Source organism: Cajanus cajan, chromosome 2 (assembly GCF_000230855.2).
Source record: "Cajanus cajan strain Asha chromosome 2, NIPB_CcT2T_4, whole genome shotgun sequence".
Taxonomy (NCBI): domain Eukaryota; kingdom Viridiplantae; phylum Streptophyta; class Magnoliopsida; order Fabales; family Fabaceae; genus Cajanus; species Cajanus cajan.
This window is the reverse complement of record NC_138518.1, coordinates 51,321,771-51,327,770: the sequence shown is the minus strand read 5'-3', so window position 1 is coordinate 51,327,770 and position 6,000 is coordinate 51,321,771.

The window sequence follows — 6,000 nt, the reverse complement described above, 5'->3', positions numbered from 1 at the left end:
ATTGGTTGATATGTGGACTTGTGAGATGTTGATGTGTGTTGCTTAAGTTGCCATTTAGATTTCTATATACTAAGTTGCTTGTGTTCATAGTGTTGAATGTTTTGTTAAGAGGAGTTGATGTTGATTTTTTTGAGAGATTATATGTTAACCATGTTGAAAGTGTTATGAAATGTATGTGGTAAATGTGAAGAAATGATATATTCTATTATTCTCCCATGTGTTATATGTATGTTGATTTCTTTGAATTCTAGCTTACCCTTGAATGTTTCCATGTGGTTAAATAATGATGATCATAGGTAGTATGAAAGTAGAGCAATGGTATGTATGAGATGTTGTTAAGGTAGAGGCCTCACTTATGTTTTGGTGCTACTATTGTGTAGTACTTTGTTTAGATAGTTACTTGACCGACAATTTAGGTTATACAAATTACTTTTACTGGATTATTGTACCTATATTTCATATAATTGTATAATCATTTTACTTTATATGCATGATGTATAACACTCAATCACATATTAATATGCATGTAGTCCTAAATCACTAATCGCTTATTTTATTACTGTTGCATGTTAATGAGTTGTTAAGTGTAAAAAACATGGTAGATTGTTATAATTATAACTCTATATTTTAATTTTTTTTGTCATACCAATAAAATTAAAACTAAAATATTGTATATCTAATGATGTCCCATCGCTAGTACCTAGTTTGTTTCATGATATTTTGATGAGAAAAAGTAAGCGAAAAACATATATAAGAGAGTATTTTTTTTAGTTATTTAAAGTAGAAGAAAAGTATGAGATGAGAAGCAAAAATGGTTAGATCCATTCTTAAATAAATTTCTTTTTAGATGAGAAAATTTATACAGAAATGATATAAAATGAGCAAAGTTCATTAAATTAAGTAAAAATTATAAATTTAGTCTTTTAATTTGAATTGTATACAAATATTCTTGTTCCTGTGTTAGGATACACACTTCACTTATCCTTGTTGTAGCGGGTCTGATCCTGGGACTCGGTCTTCTCGTTCCTATCCGGGTAGTCCGATGTGAGGGGGGGTGTGCCTGCAAAGACACTCCAACGCTCAAGTAAGTGCTCGGCGTAATAAATGCGGTAGTTGAAGTTGGTTACGTACCTCGAAGGTGGTCTATTTATAGTGTTTCTTATTGGGCCGTGATTAGGAGCTGGGCCCCGGAAAATTAGGGGGCTAATCCGGCTTATTCCTTTAATTAATCCTTTCGTAATCATACTGGTGGAGTCCCGGGGCTCGGCCGACTAGACCGACCCCTTTTGTTTGGTAAGTGGTCGGTGTCTTCGGGTAGTGGTTTCAGTTTGGATTGGGTTCGGGTGTTCGGTGGGATCGGTCGGGTTGGCTTCGGTCCCATACAGTATACAACCCCCGCAGCGTTGAGGATAGGAGGGACGAAGATGGTCTAAAAGTATTAGGTTTTTTTCGTCAGTTCAGAAGGGTGGATGATGACTGGCATATCGAGGTACCCGCCTGGTGAGGTCTTTGCAGAGAACTCGCGACTGTGGGGATCTACGCCGGGATATTGAACGCTGATGGCTAGGCAAAGTCGGGGTAGTTCTATGCCGAGGCCTTGAAAGTTGAGAGCCGTAGCTGAGGACCCGAGATTGTAGAGGTCTTCGCCGAGACCTTGGAAGCTAAGAGCCATGGGCAAAATCGGGGCGGGTCTTAGCCGAGTCCTCAGTTGTCGGGAGCTAGTGCCGAGAGCTTCATGGGCGTGGCCTGCCACGTTGGCCCTAGCGGTTACGGGTCCAACGGTTACTAAATCTAGACCGTTGGATGGTCCAGATCGAACGGTCGAGCTTGCGGGGCATCTTTTCACCTCCCACTTTCACCCTGCCTATAAATAGGGGGGCATTTGGAGAATTTACTTGCTGTAAATCCTCCGAGGTCTCTAAGTTTAGGAATTTGTCTGAACACACCGATCGAGGTACAATTTTGTATTTTTTTTTGTTTTGTGATAATAAATGGATAGGGGCTATTCCTCGGCTAGGAGTTGGACGTCGTCGGAGGCGTCGGGCGCAGCGTCAGATAGAGAGGGGTCGGGTTCGAGCGAGATCTTAAGGTTGCCACCTCTGCAATGTGAGGTGGTGTTCCCTTCTGATTATCTCGAGCAAGAGGACAACGGGGACGAGGTGGTAGAGGTGTCGCCCCCGATGACCTTGGCTACGGCCTTGGCGCGGGCTACCGAAGTCGACGATAGAGGTATCGGCCTGGATGACCAGCCGAGGCCACATGCCGAAGCGCATCACGCTGAATCTAGTGGGGATGAGCTGGAAGTGGTTGGTGACAACCGGGGTAAAGGCGTAGCCGGTTCGATTGTTCGGGGTAAAGCCAGGATTGACTACGGCACGGTGGAGGTGTCCGGGTATGAGTGGGTGGATGGCGAAGTCGGGATATACTTTTCTAAGTTATCCGACCAGGGACTGTTGGACACTTTTGTGTCTCTGGAAAAGTGTTTTGGGAGTGGGGATGACGAGTTTCCGCTACTGGACGAGGCATGCGAAGACAATGGGCCAAACACCGTGTTTTTGGACTCGAGCCCCGAAGAAGACGATTATTTCTATGCCTACATGTGCTGGTTCGAGGATCTCGGTGTGCAGCTGCCTTTTGACGATTTTCAGATGGGAGTCCTCCGAGCCTTGAACGTAGCGCCGACCCAACTACATCCTAACGCTTGGGCGGCCATGCAAGCGTTCCGAAATTTGTGCCTAAGTCTCGGCATAACGCCTCGACCACTCGCTTTTCTATTCTATTATACCTGCCGCCCAAGCAAGCCAGTGAAGTGGGTTTCGTTGGCTAGTGTGCCGAAGCGCGGGTTACTTCGGGCTTTCACTTCTTCTTATAAGGGGTTTAAGGACGGATTTTTCAAGGTTCGTTGGGGGTCGGAACTAAAGGATTGCTTCTACGACCGAGAAGGCTCCCCCTTGTTCCCTTTTTATTGGACGAGGCGCCCGATGCGTTTCGAAGCGATTCCAGCATCGAAGCTCCCTGCCGAGGACTTAGAGATTGTGGAATTGCTCGATAAATTACCGAAGGGTCTGCCTGTCCGAGGGTTGTTGGACCTTTTCGAAACGTCTCACTTTGAAACGGCCTTGCTAGGTATGTGTGTTAGGGCTCGATTGTTTAATAAGTTTTAAATTGATGTTAAAATTTGTTTTGTTGCAGGTTTAATGGCCGGAGGGAAGCTAGATGTCACTGCCATTCTCGCTCAGAGGGCAAAGGAAGCAAAAGCTAGTGGGAAGGTCCCGCCGGCTAGGGCAGCTTTGAAAAATCCGAGGGAAAAGCTGACCAACGTGATCATTCCTGTGGCCGATGCCAGGAAGAAGGGAAGTACCTCTTGGGTTAGGGCTGCTGAGCAAAACATTGAACCGAGCTCTTCCAGTAAGCGCCCTAAGCAATTATCCCTGGAGCAATCGGGCTACGGCACCTTCGCCATCCTCGCCGTCGTTGCCGGGTCGAACTTCCTTACTCCTAATGTCCAAACCGAGAACTTGGTCGGGCTGGATCTTGTTACCGGGGCCGGGTTGCAGTACTTGGAGAGCATGTCTGCCGAGGCCGCGTATAAGCTCTTCTGCGAGCTCGACACTCAAACCTCTCTTGTTGCGAAGCATGTCATGAACCGACATGTTGTTTCGGAAGAGAGGATCTACGGTCGGCTCAGGGAAGCCGAGGGTACGGTGAAGGAGGCGTTGGCTGCGAACGCCAAATTAACTGAATCGGCCGACGAACTGAAGAGGGTTGCTGATGCTCATCGAAGGGAGGCTGACGATCTGAAGTTGGCCATGCAGAGGATGAAGGCCGACGCCGCCGCCTCCGCCAATGAGATTGCTTGACTGAAAGAAGCTGCTGCCAAGTTTGAGGCCGACACAACCGAGCAAATTCTATCGCAACACGATGCCGGTTTCCAGCAGGCCGTCAGGCAGGCTTATCAGTTTTGCGATGTCCCTGTTGGCTTTCAATTTGATGTGAGCCGTGACTTCCTGGGGGGCCGGTTTATGAGCTACGCTGAGTTCCTCCAAGGGGCTCAGCCCGACGTCGAGGCCCCTCGTCAGGAGAGCGCAACCTGAGCCCCCATCCAGACAACCGAGGAGGAGGATCCGATTATTGATGTAGTTGGCGACGGGAACCCTACTGATTCGGCAGCCGTATAGGGTTCGGCCGTGGTAGTCAAGATTTTTTGTAACCGGGCCGTTAGCACCTTTTGCAACTTTGGCCATTGGTGCCGGTATATATTGCTAGGATTTAACTAGTAGTGTTAGGATTTTTTTTTGTAAGTAGCCGTGTTAATCGGCCAAACTGAATGAAATACACTTTGATTATAAAGGGCTTTGGTTTGAAAGTGATCGGCCGCGAAACTGTATGACGTTTGAGTTCTTGGTTAGATTTTGCTTGGTTTAAAAGTGCCTTAATTCTGGATTGAACGAGTTAGGTGTGAGTTTTCGGTTAGCAAGTGTTCGGTTTGAATCTGTTCGGCCTTGAAATCATGGTACAGGAGCGGGCTATAGGTTAGCAGGTGCTCGAGGGGGGAAACTTGTTGGGCACGAGTTCACTCTGTCGTTGTCGGCCGAGTATTGCTCGGCCTCGTCGTGGTTGGGATAGTGCTCGGCCTAGGTGCATCCTTAGCCGAGGAGGGTACTTGGGAGGGAAACCTGTTGGGCACGAGTTCACTATGATGGGTCAATCGAGTTTCGCTCGGCCTTATCTTGCGGGGTGCGCGTTACTCGGTCTAGGTGCATCCTTAGCCGAGGAGGGTACTCGGGAGGGAAACCTGTCAGACTCGAGTACACCCTATGAGGGGTCGGTCGAGTTTTGCTCGGCCTTGTCTTGCGGGGTGCGCGGTCTAGGTGCATCCTTAGCCGAGGAGGGTACTCGGGAGGGAAACCTGTCGGACTCGAGTTTGTGTACGTCGGAGTGGTCGGCCGAGGGTTGCTCGGCGTCGACACATAATTGTATATTTAGGGTCAGACCTGCATATTTACGATCTAAGCATAGGTGTGTCGTAACAGAATGTAAAATCAAAGAGAATATCTTTGTATTAATTTGAGTGCCTCGTTAAAAACCTTGCCGACCCAAAACCCTCCTTAGGGAAAAAAGAGTCGGTCAAGGAAAAGAGTGCACCATTACATCAACTATAATACACTTTTAGATGCGAGGAGTTCCAAGTTCTAGGAATCGGTTCTCCTGATAAGTACTCCAGCTTGTAGGCTCCGTTGTTTAGGTTGTGTCGAACACGGTAGGGTCCGTCCCAATTTGGGGCAAGTTTTCCTTGTCTCGGATCCTTTCTTGCCTCGCCCGTGGCTCTCCATACGAGATCTCCTTCTCGGAATTCCCTAGGCTTTACCTTGCTGTCGAATCTTCTCTTGTAACGTTGTTTGGCGGCCTCGGCTATCACTACTGCTCGGTCTCGGATCTCTTCTGCGAGGTCTAGGTTAGTCTGGAGCTCGGCTTCATTGTTCAATCCGTTGAAGTGGGCTCGGCGAAATGAAGGTTCCCCAATTTCCACTGGGATCATCGCATCAGACCCATAGACCAATCGGAATGGGGTTTCTTGCGTGGTCGACTGGGGCGTGCATCGGTAGGCCCACAATACCTCAGGCAACTGCTCGGCCCATGCTCCCTTTGCTTCTCCGAGTCGCTTCTTCAATTCTGTTAAGATGACCTTATTTGCGGATTCGGCTTGACCATTCGTCTGAGGGTGCTCGACCGACGTGACCTTGTGTTGTATTCCTAGGCCGGCTAAGAATTCGTTGAGCTTTCGGTCAGTGAATTGGAGGTCGTTGTCGGTCTTTAGGGTATGTGGGATGCCGAAGCGGGTGATGACGTTCCTCCACAAAAATTTTTGGACCTGGTGAGCTGAGATGCAGGCCAAGGGCTCGGCTTCAATCCATTTGGTGAAAATGTCTACGGCGACGATGAGGAATTTGCATTGCCCCTTGGCGACCGGAAAAGGTCCGAGTATGTCGGCCCCCCATG